The sequence below is a fragment of the Dromiciops gliroides genome, chromosome 5 (genome assembly GCF_019393635.1).
Source record: "Dromiciops gliroides isolate mDroGli1 chromosome 5, mDroGli1.pri, whole genome shotgun sequence".
Lineage (NCBI taxonomy): Eukaryota > Metazoa > Chordata > Mammalia > Microbiotheria > Microbiotheriidae > Dromiciops > Dromiciops gliroides.
This window is the reverse complement of record NC_057865.1, coordinates 182,201,952-182,214,402: the sequence shown is the minus strand read 5'-3', so window position 1 is coordinate 182,214,402 and position 12,451 is coordinate 182,201,952. Positions and strand designations below refer to the sequence as shown.

Here is a 12,451-nt window from a genome sequence, read left to right as displayed (position 1 = left end):
CTTTTCATATTTGTATTCCTAGTGACCATATTGTCTGGAGCGTGCTATGTATTTAATAAATGTTTTTTAATTCATCCATTCTTTATAGTTCTAGGGCTTTATCACAACATTGTCACAAAAAAGTGGAGCAGCTAGAGTACCACACTAATTATGAGAACACATCCTAATTTTGTGCTTTGCTCCATATTAATGATCAGAGTATAATTGAAGAAAGTTATGTCTGTGGTTACAGCTTTTGAGGAATTATGTATAATTTTGAAAGGGACTGTTTCAGAGGGTGAGACCTTAAGGCAATGTTTTTTTCTACCAAAACTTTTTTTTTTAATCGTGAATAAACAATAAGCATTTGGGTAATTTGTAAACCAAGATCTCTGCTCTCTGATCATCCTCCTCATCTCTCTTCCACTAGAATTGAGATTGGAGCCTGGGACTCAGGATTCTATAGGTGAGATTTTGCCTCATCTTGCCTGGAACCAAGTGAGATCCAAAGTGTATCCATTTTGATCTTTTTAGAAAACTACCCGTTTTCAGGATTATTTCTCTTAATGTTTTCAGAATTTATTTCCTGAGAGTTTCCCCTTTTTCCTAGATTGATTGCCTTGCAGAATTTTGGTCTGTGGGATTATATTTATCTTTCCTCTGCACCCTTTGAAATCTCCTTCCCCCAGATCTCTGGGGCATGTCACACTATGTCTGACTTTCTTCTCTCTTGCAGATTGTAAGATGGAGGAGTCATTTCCCCCAAGGATTTCATCAGTTCTCTAGCAAGCATTTTGCTTTGTTGATCAGAATCATATTTTCAAGAACATTTATCTTTAGTTTTCTTTTATCATTTGAAGGGTAAAAGTTTCATTGAGTTAAACCAGGAAATAATTAACTACTTTGCCTTTGTGTCTTTGGCTAGGAGAGAGTCCCTAGAGATATTACTGAAGGCATGTAGAACCAATAAAAGGAATGGTCATTGCTACATTGGTATTCCTGAACTTTTAGATAATAAGTCCTCCAGCATGTTGGGTATGTCTTCCTTTGAGGATACATGAAAAAAAAAGCAGAAAATTGTCACATAGAATGAAAACATGTAAAGGAATTGTGATTCATATTATAGAAGTTAGTAATTTTATACTGATAACATTGTCCAATTATCAGGGTACCAAGTCAATTAAAAAGCCTTCTTTACTGCTGTAATATACTTTAATAGTATTCTGGTTGGTAAAACTTTTTATTCATAAGTGCAGTAGTAGCAAAAAGATCAAAGGATTTGAATCAGAAGATGTGAGGTTCATGACATCTGCCACTTATTATCTATGCTACTTTGGACAAGTCACTTAATTTCTTTAGTCTTTAGTTTTCTTTTGTGTAAAATAATTGATAAAAATGATGATAATAATGATAACTAGTGTTTATATTGTGCTTTAGAGCTTGCAAAGGATTTTACAAAATTATTTTATTTTCATGACAACAAACAAAGGAGTTTGGTATTATTATTATTATCCCCTTTTTATATATGAAGAAACTGAGGCAGAGGTTAAATGACTTTCTTAGGCTCACACAGCTAGTAAGTGGCTGAGGCTGGATTTGAACTCAGGTCACACTAACTCCAGGTTTCACATCAGCTGTTAGACTAGAGGGCTTTTAAGGTCCCTTCCAGGGCTAAATCTATGTGTTTCTGAACCTACTTTAGTCCAGTCAGTATGAATTCTCAATTAGTGGGTTCAAATTCATGAAGCATTCCTGATCAATAAATAGTCTCAATCAATAGTCCAACTAATGATAATAGTCAAGGTTAAAACGTTTAACTTGTTGATTGGTAGATGGTCACAGAGCAGAATCAAGTTACCGGACCCCCTACTCTCATATTCTGCTGTTCTAGCAAATCAAGGACATTTTACCACCTTTAAAAGGACCTCTCCCTAACATTGTGTAATCCTTGTGGTTTTTCATGGTACAATCAGCACATTGATTGCAGTCTACTTCTCAAATTCAGAGGTCACCCTCCTTTTAGTTTCTCAGACTTTCATGGGTAGTTAAATACAGCCGGCATGTTCCTTATGGCAAACTTTCAAAATGGAGAATTTATTGGAGTCGAATACAAAAGACTTAGACATATAAAAGAAGGGGCCTTTTTCTATGGAAATGAAATAAACCCAAAGTCATGACATAAGAAGAAAACAAATAAATCCATCTTGCTGGCTAACGATTAACTGGTGTCATAAAGTAATTGCAACCTAGTGACAATTTTCTTTGATAATGTATCAACTCTAGTCCAATAAAACTGGTTGAACATTTCACGCTTCTGCTTTTCTTTCTCTACCTTTCAATGTAATTGCATTCTTTCATTGTGATGGTGTTACCTGAGTTTAAGAAATTTATGACTAAATAAACTAATTAATGTTTACTACCATTTTATCATGTGAAGGATGAAGAGTCAATAAACATCAAAAGAAGCAATTGTTCTTCAAATGACATCTGTTTATATTAGAATAGGATTACGCAATGAGTTTTAAACAGAGAATGTTTTATTGCTATTAGTTTGGGTCAAGGGTTAGTTATTTCTGTGAGCAAATGGAAATTGAAACAGAAATAATCCATGTTTTTCCTTAGAGGACAAGGACCTATAAGGTATCTAACTCTAATTGCTTGGAGCCAAATAAAGGAGTTATTATGAACTATTCTCTTAATATATTGACCAATTGTGCTACTGGGTTCAAAAAGGCAAACATAGTGCTAGGCAACATCAGGAAATGGATTTAAAATGACAGAGAACTCATCCAGTTTCCTGATCTATAAAATGAGGAGAATAAACTATAAGATCTCCAAGGCAAATTTAGATTAGTATAAACATAACAAACTTCAAGGATTAAACATTATTTTAAAAGAAGAGGAAAAAACTTTATATAACATAACTTATGAGATAAAAACACAATGTTCATAAGCACAAATGTGAATGTACTAAATTTCCAATAAAATCAAAGAGGACAGAATGGTTAAGAAAACAGAAGACAACAATTTGCTGAATACAAGAACACTTATAAAGACAGAAACAAAATAAAAAATAAGAGCTACATTATTATGATGTTTTATGGGATTACAGAAAAGCAGAATTTATATTTATGATTTCAGAACAGTTAAAATGGATACAGTCAAGATAATGGTACATCATGTTATGCTTAAAAGAAACTCAAGGACATATAAGGATGAAACTAGAAGGAGACAATAAACAGAAGAAAGATGGAAAAATATTCAAAGATTTTTATAACAAACTATTTTCATAATGGAGCCGTCATACTTGGACTATAGTATCACAATCCCTGATGTATTTATAGGAGAGATAAAAATGATTCTGAAGAGACAAAAGTGGGAAAAGCAGCTGCATTAGACATCTCATATGTAAAGAAGAGATAGATGAAGGAGATAGATGATATACATGATGGATATGACAATTGTGGGATGATTGAGGGATTAATTCACAATTTATATGAATAATGGAACTATGCCAGAGGTTTGACTATAATCCCAGAAATTATTAAAAAAAGATTGCAAAGATCAATAACTACTTACCTTTATTTCTTACCCATTAATATATAATATTTTATTTTTTATCATAAAAGTATTTTATTATTTTCTAGTTACATGTAGAGATAGTTTTCTTTTTTTTTTCTTTCTTTTTTTTTTTTTTGGTGAGGCAATTTGGGGTTAAGTGACTTGCCCAGGGTCACACAGCTAGTAAATGTCAAGTGTCTGAGGTCGGATTTGAACTCAGGGCCTCCTGACTCCAGGGCTGGTGTTCTATCCACTGCGCCACCTAGCTGCCCTAGAAATAGTTTTCAACATTTGTTTTGTATAAGATTTCTAGTTTCAAATTTTTCTCCCTCCCTCCCCTTCCTTCCCTCCCCCCCAAGACAGCCAGCAATCTGATATGGGTTGTATATGTACAATCCCATTAAACATATTTCTGTATTAGTCATGTTGTGAAAGAAGAATCATAGCAAAAGGGAGAAGCCTCAAAAAAGAAAAACAAAAAAGGTATAAGTAGTATGGTTCAATCTGCATCTGGATTCCACAGTTCTTTTTTTCTGGAGTTGGAAAGCATTATCCATCATGAGTCTTTTGGAACTATCTTGGACCATTGTATTGCTGAGAAGTCAAATCTATCACAGTTTATCAACACACAATGTTGTTGATACTGTGTACAATATTCTCCTAGTTCTGCTTTTCTCACTCAGCATAAGTTCATGTAAATCCTTCCAGGTTTCTCTGAAATCTGCCTGTTCATTGTTTCTTTTTTTGTGTGTGTGTGAGGCAATTGAGGTTAAGTGACTTGCCCAAGGTCACACAGCTAGTAAGTGTTAAGTATCTGAGGCCGGATGTGAACTTAGGTCCTCCTGAATCCAGGGCCAGTGCTTTATCCACTGCGCAACCTAGCTGTTTCTTACAGGACAACAGTATTCCATTACATTCATATACCACAACTTGTTCAGCCATTCTCCGATGGGCATCCTCTCAATGTCCAATTCCTTGCCACCACAAAAATTTTTTGTAAATATTTTTGTAAATATGGGACCTTTTCTCTCTTTTATGATCTCTTTGGGGAAAAGACCTAATAGTGGCATTGCTGGGTCCAAGTGTATGTACAACTTTATTGCCCTTTGGGCATAGTTCCAAATTGCTTTCTAGTTCACAGTTCTACCAACAATGCATTAGTGTCCCACTTTTTATACAGCTTCTCCAACATTTATTATTTTCCTTTTTTTTGTCATATTAGCCAATATGATAGGTATTAAGTGGTACCTCAAAGTTTTTTAAATTTGTACTTCTCTAATCAATAGTGTTTTAGAGCATTTTTTTCATATGGCGATAGATAGCTTTAATTTTTTCATCAGAAAACTACCTGTTCATATCCTTTGGCCATTTTAATTGGGGAATGACTTGGATTCTTATAAATTTGCTTTAGTTTACTATATATTTTAGAAATGAGGCCTTTATCAGAAATACTGGATATAAAAATTGTTTCCCAGCTTTCTTCCTCCCTTCTAATTTTGGATGCATTGCTTCTGTTTGTACAAAACCTTTTTAATTTAATGTAATCAAAATCATCCATTTTGCATTTCATAATATTCTCTATCCCTTGTTTGGTCATAATATATAATATTTTAATGGGAATAATCTACACACATATCAAGGGAATCCTTGATGAATGTATAAGTAGGGAATAGGAAAGCTTTTATAAGTGACATTTTGTGGGAGCCATTACATGCAGCAGAAGCAGCAGCAGCAGCAGAGGCAGCAGCAGCAGAGGCGGCAGCAGAAACTGAGCTGCAAGGCCAAGATGTGTGACTTCACAGAGGATCAGGCTGCTGAGTTCAAGGAGGCCTTCCAGCTGTTTGACCTCACTGGGGATTGAAAGATCTTATACAGTCAGCGTGGGGATGTGATGCGGGCCTTGGGCCAGAAACCCACCAATGCTGAGGTGCTCAGTCTTAGGGAATCCCAAGAGTGGTGAGATGAATGTGAAGGTGTTGGACTTTGAACACTTTCTGCAAATGCTACAGACTGTAGCAAAGAATAAGGACCAGGGCACATTTGAAGACTATATAGAAGGGCTTCGGGTGTTTGATAAGGAAGGGAATGGCACAGTCGTGGGCGCTGAAATATGGCATGACCTTATCACTCTGAGTGAGAAGATGACCGAGGAAGAAGTGGAAGAGTTGGTGGCAGGGCGTGAGGACAGCAATGGTTGTATCAGCTATGAAGAGCTAGTCTGGATGGTGCTGAATGGCTGAGAACAAAAGTCCCCTTTCCACAAAGAATCCGCTAACTTTCTCAGTGTGAAAATGATCCTCTCGCCCCTGAAGCAACTAACTATATTGTCAGGGTTACCAACATCCTTCCTTCCAACCCCCACCACATGTCCTCTTTGGCCTACCTGCTCTCTGCTTTCACCAAATTAAACTTGTTAACTGCTCCTAAAAAAAGTGACATTTTGCAATAGGCCACATTTTTACCATTAAACATTTGATTAGGAGATACAGAGAACGCAAGGTCCTACTATGAATGTTGAGTATTAAAGAAAACGACTCATCAGAACAAAATCCTGCCTTAAATATTCACTTCAAAGAAGATCCTCCAACATAGATATCAAAATTATGTAAGATTACTTGAATGACATGACAATAAAATTTTGTCGATGACTCTGATCATTAATATTAGACAATGTACAAAACAAGCATTCATATGCTTGCTTAAGGTGTTCATGACTGCTGTGGAAAAGACTCAGCATGGAGTCTCAGTTCAATAAGGCTACTTTACATAACAAGAAGTTTTCCATATGATACTCCTATTTATATATGACATTGAAATCTTTGGAAAGCATCCTGAAAAAAAATCTATATCAGTCAAACCATGAACACATGGAAAATGTGAATGAAAAATGCCTTATTGTCCAGGTTATGGCATGCAGTTATATAATAAATGTCCATAAGTGTTTATCAGTTAGATAGACAATGAATACATAGGATGAGATGGACACAGAATTAAAGAGGAAGAGGAGATTGGTATGAATTGCCTATGGAAAATTGCAGAGCTCCTTTCATGATTCCAGACTTTCCTCTGAAACAAAGACTCATCTTGTCGTACTAATATTTTGCCTATGTTATATCCTGATAAACCATGAAACACACAGAATTACAGAGGAAACTAAAAATCAGTGAAAATGAAAATGTAATTTTTTTCTATCCAAATTCTCTTCCTCCCTCCTTCCCCCCCTTAAGAACTCAAGCAATTCAACATGTTATACATATGCAGTCTTTAAAAAGAGGAACCAACAAAAACAAACACAAATTATACTTCAATCTGCATTCAGATTCCATCAGTTCTTTCTCTGTAGATAGATTGCATTTTTCATAAGTCCTTCTGATAGCATACAGCTCATCATTTCTTATAGCACAATAGTGTTCCATTCTAATCTCTGCTTCAAATTTTTTCAGTTACTATTGCTAACTGTATTACCCTCAATCCTATTCCCTCCCCTTGATATTTACTCTATTTTCTATCTTCTTTAATCTGATCCCTCCTCAAAAGTCTTTTGCTTCTGACTGCTCCCTCCCCCAATCTGCCCTCCCTTCCTTCTTTTCTCCCCCCTTATCCCCTTCCCCTGCCACTTTCCTGCAGAACAAGATATATTACTATACCCAATTGAGTGTGTATGTTATTCCCTCTTTGAGCCAATTCTGATGAGAGTAAGACTCATTCAATCCCCTGCACCTCCCCTATCTTCCCCTTCACTGCATAAGCTTTTTCTTGCTTCTTTTATGTGAGATACTTTACCCCATCCCACCTCTCCTTTTCCCTTTCTCCAAGTGTATTCTTTTCACTCCTTAATTTAATTTAATTTTTAAAGATGTCATCATGGGGCAGCTAGGTGACATAGTGGACAAAGCACCAGCCTTAGACCCAGGAGTCCCCAAGCCCAAATCTGGCCTCAGACATCCAACACTCACCAGCTATGCGACCCTGGGCAAGCCACACAACCCTGACTGACCCATGTAGGAATGTAAACAGTTTAACCTTTTAGTATCTTTTTCCTGTTTACCTTTTTTTGCTTCTCTAGGGTCTTGTATTTGAAAGCCACATTTTCTATTCAGCTCAGGTCTTTTCATCAAGAATGCCTGAAAGGGGGCAGCTAGGTGGCACAGTGGATAGAGAACTGGCCCTGGAGTCAGGAGGACCTGAGTTAAAATCCTCCCTCAGACACTTAACACGTACTAGCTGTGTGACCTTGGGCAAGTCACTTAACCCCAATTGCCTCACCAAAAAACAAAAAACAAAAACAATAACAACAAAAAAATTCAAAAGAATGCCTGAAAGTAGGGGGCAGCTAGGTGGCAGAGTGGATGAAGCACTGGACCTGGATTCAGGAGGACCTGAGTTCAAATCTGGCCTCAGACACTTGACACACTTACTAGCTGTGTGACCCTGGGCAAGTCACTTAACCCTCATTGCCCCCCCCACAAAAAATGCCTGAAAGTCCTCTCTTTCATTGAATTGCCATTTCCCCCCTGAAAGATTATACTCAGTTTTGCTGGGTAGGTGATTCTTGGTTGTAATTCCAGTTCCTTTGCCCTCTGGCATATCATATTCCATGCTTCTGATCCTTTAATGTAGAAGCTGCTAGATCTTGTGTTATCCTGACTGTGGCTCTACAGTATTTGAATTGTTTCTTTCTGGCTGCTTGCAATATTTTCTCCTTGACCTAGAAGCTCTGGAATTTGGCTATGTCACAACAATTTCTAAGTCTGACAAACAAAAAGAAATAACAAATTCTCCAAGCCATAGAAAATAGGTTTATTGAGAGAGGGATTCTGTCTCACAATAAAGCCAATCTTAGGTCTAGGACCTGAAGACAATGAGCCTTGTGTTCCAGAGGTTTTTATATCCATACAAGGCTTAAGAGCATTTACACTATTTATATACAAACTCCTCCCACAATGGAATATACCCCAAGTGGGACATGTACATAAGTTTACAATCAGAACTTGCTAGCCCCTTGGATTCCCCCTTTTTCATTTAAATAAATGCCTATTTAAGGGCTAACCTTTGCCAATTTGGGTTGCTGTCCATTTAGTTGCTCACTAGTAAGGTTCAACCAGATGATTGCTAGAGGAATAGATGAATGTAATTTAGATACTTTCTAGGCTTGATGGTCACATAACATTGGAATTTGCTCTATTAATATCTGTCTTACTTCCTTCATTATTATTTACCTATACTAGCTAAAGAATGCATAGTCATGTGAAATCAGAGTTTTGTAATCTTTAAATTGATTGTTGCTATAGTTAAATCACTTATAACTACTTATGTCTAAGGTTTGGAGAAATTCTCATTCACAGCTATAATGTTCCTGGAAGTTTTCATTTTGTGATCTCTTTCAGGAAGTGATTGGTGGATTCTTTCAATTACTACTTTACCTTCTGCATCTATAATATCAGGACAGTTTTCCCTGACAATTTCTTGGAAGATGATGTCTAAGCTCTTTTTTTGGATTTCTCATAACTTCATTAGCTTCCATTTGCTCAATCTTAATTCTTTTTTTTTCTGTTTAGAATTTTATTTTCTAAATTACATATAAAAACAAATTTTGACATCAAGTTTTTAAAAAATTTTGTGTTCCAACTTCTCTTCCTCCCTCCCTTCCCACCTCCCATCCCAAGAACTCAAGCAATTCAATATAAGTTATACATAAGTAGTCATGGAAAACAACTACAAATTAGCTAAGTTGTGAGAGAAAACAGATAAAAACACAACTTCAGATTAAGGAATTGTCAAAAAATTTGTTTCAATCTGTTTTCAGATACCATCAGTTCTTTCTCTGTAGATGGATTGCAATTTTCATAAGTCCTTCAGAGTTATATTGGATCATTGTATTGCTGAGAATAACCATGTGCATTCCAGCAGATCATCTCACACTATTGCTGTTATTTTGTACAGTACATTTCACTCTGCTTCAGTTCATGGAGGTCTTTCCAGGTTTTTCTGATAGCATCCTGTTCATCTTAACCTTTATATATTACCTTAAACTTGATAAAGAATTTTCTTCACAATAACCCAGCAGAGTATGTACTATATGTTTTGCCTTTACAGTAAATCATCATAACTATTTCCCTCCATCCTATTCCCTTCCCATGATATTTATTCTATTTTCTATCTTCTTTTACCCTATTCCTCCTCAAAAGTTTTTTACTTCTGACTGCTCTCTCCTCCACTCTGCCCTCCCTTCTTTCACCCTTCCTTCCTTATCTGCCACCCCTCCTACTTTCCTGTAGGGTTAAATAGATTACTCCTCCCAATTAGTTGTGTATGTTATTCCCTCTTTGAGCCTACTTTGATGAGGTTAAGGTGTTTGAGCTAAGTCTGTGTTCTAAATTTTTCTTCCTCCCTCCCTCCTCAAGCTTCCCTATGAAATCAAGCAATTCAATATATCATACATGTGGTGTTATGCAGAACATCTTTACCTTCCTCGAAAGTGTTTTGCTTTTTACTACTCCCTCCCCCAATCCTTTCTTCCTTCCCCTCTCTCCCCTTATCTCCTTCCCCTCCCACTTTCCCTCAGGGCAAAATATATTACTATATACACTAGAGTATGTATGTTATTACCTCTTTGAGCCAATTCTGATGATAGTAAATTTCACTCACTCCCCCACTCCTTCCCCTCTTCCCCTTCCCTCAATAAGCTTTTTTCTTGTTTTCTTCAGGTGAGCTACCTCTCCCCAGTCCACCTCTCCCATTCCCCCTCCCCCAGTGCATTCCTCCTACCCCTCAACCCTATTTTAAAGATGGCATCGTGGGTTAGCTAGGTAGCACGGTGGACAAAGCACTAGCCCTGGCCCCAGGGGGTCCCAAGCCCAAATCCATCCCCAAACACAAGACACCCCACCCAGCTTGCCCCACAAAGAACAAGGATAAACAAAAATAAATACTTTACAGATATCATCCCTTCATATTCAGTTCAGACTTGTGTTCTCTGTCTATGTGTATTCCTTTTAGCTACCCTAATACTGAGAAAGTTCTTATGAGTTTGAAGTATTATCTTCTTATGTAGGAATGTAAACAGTTTAATCTTTTAATATCCCTCATGATGTTTTTTTCCTGTTTACCTTTTTATGCTTCTTTAGGGTCTTGTATTTGGAAGGCAAATTTTCTATTCAGTTCAGGTCTTTTTTATCACAATTGCCCAAAAGTCCTCTTTTTTTTTTGTTTTTTTTTGGTGAGGCAATTGGGGTTAAGTGACTTGCCCAGGGTCACACAGCTAGTAAGTGTTAAGTGTCTGAGGTCGGATTTGAACTCAGGTACTCCTGACTCCAAGGCCTGTGCTTTATCCTGTGCGCCATACACTGAAACAATATACCAAAATTCATGGGAAATAATTAGAATAGTTTTTAGCTATATTAAACATATTTTATAATAGAAAAGTAGAATTACTGATGAGTATACAATTTAAAATATTAGAAAATCAACAATTAAACTTCCCAAAACAGGTAGAAAACATAGAATTTTGAAAATTAGAAAAGAAGCAGAAACAATTAAGCATAAAAGACTATTGAAGTAATGAATGAAAATAAGAACTATTAAAAAAAGACTAGCCAAATCAATATGCCTTTAGCCAATTTGATGAAAGGAGTGGAAAATAAAATTGCAACAATATAAAATCAACAAGGTTAATTTACAGTGTCTAGAAGGGAAACAATTTTCAGAAACTACTATACTCAATTATTTGCTAACAAAACTGAGAATTTAAAGGAAATAGATGATTAGTTGCAAAAAAGTCATTTGAATTTATTTTATTTCATTTTATTTTTTTTGTGGGCCAGTCAGGGTGTGGTGGCTTATATCTGAGGCTGGATTTGGGCTCGGGGCCTCCTGAGTCTAGGGTGGGTGCTTTGTCCACCATGTCACCTGGCTGTCCCATAATGACATCTTTAAAATAAAATTAAGGGGTGAGAGGGATGCACTAGGAGAAAGGGAAAGGGAGAGGTGGAATTGAGTAAAATATCTTACGTAAAAGAGCCAAGAAAAAGCTTATGGCATGGAGGGGAAGACAGGGAAGGAGTGGGGGAGTGAGTGAGTCTTACTCTCATCAGAAAAAGCATTCAAAGAAAAGATTAAACCTATTTTTTTCATTCTTTTGATTCTGTTGACTGATTTTTTTTTTGTCTTTTTTTTTTTGAGGCTATTGGAATTAAGTGACTTGCCCAGGGTCCCACAGCTAGTAAGTGTCAAGTGTCTGAAGCTGATTTGAACTCAGGTCCTCCTGAATCTAGGCCTGGTGCTTTATCCACTGCGCCACCTAGCTGCCCTGTTTGACTGATTCTTGATGTCTCACAGAGTCTAGCTTCTATCTGCCCAATTTTAAGGAATTATTCTCTTTGGTAAGATTTTGTACCTCCTTTTTCATTTGGCCAATTCCTCCCCAACCTCCCCCCGCTTCCCCCACCCCGTTTGACCAATCATATTTTTATAGAAATTGTTTTCTTCAGTTAATTTTTGTGCTTTCTTTTCCAAGCTGTTGACTCTTTTTTCATAATTTTTTTGTGTGACTCTTATTTCTCTCATTTCTTTTCCAACTTTTTCTTCTACCTTTCTTATTTGATTTTTAAAATCCTTTTTGAACTCTTCCAAGAAGGCATTTTGGTCTTGAGACCAATTCATTTTACCCTTTGAGGCTTTACATGTTGGCATTTTGACAGTATTATCTTCATCTGAGTTTGTGTTTTGGTCTTCCCTGTCCCCATAGAAGTTCTCAATGGTAAGGGTGCTTTTCTGTTTCTTACTCATGTCGTAGCCTATTTGTTGACTTATAAAGTTGAGGTCTGCTCCTGGGGCATGGGAGTCACTGTTTCAAGCTTCTTGTGCTGGGGAATAGGGGCCTAGTCACTGGCTTTCTGCTCTGAGGCCTCTG

The 12,451-nt window shown here is 36.8% G+C and overlaps 1 pseudogene; it reads left to right on the top strand.

Moving 5' to 3' along the window:
• The first annotated feature begins 5,326 nt into the window (after positions 1-5,326).
• Positions 5,327-5,780, top strand: LOC122729950 (annotated as a pseudogene).
• Positions 5,781-12,451: the final 6,671 nt, after the last annotated feature.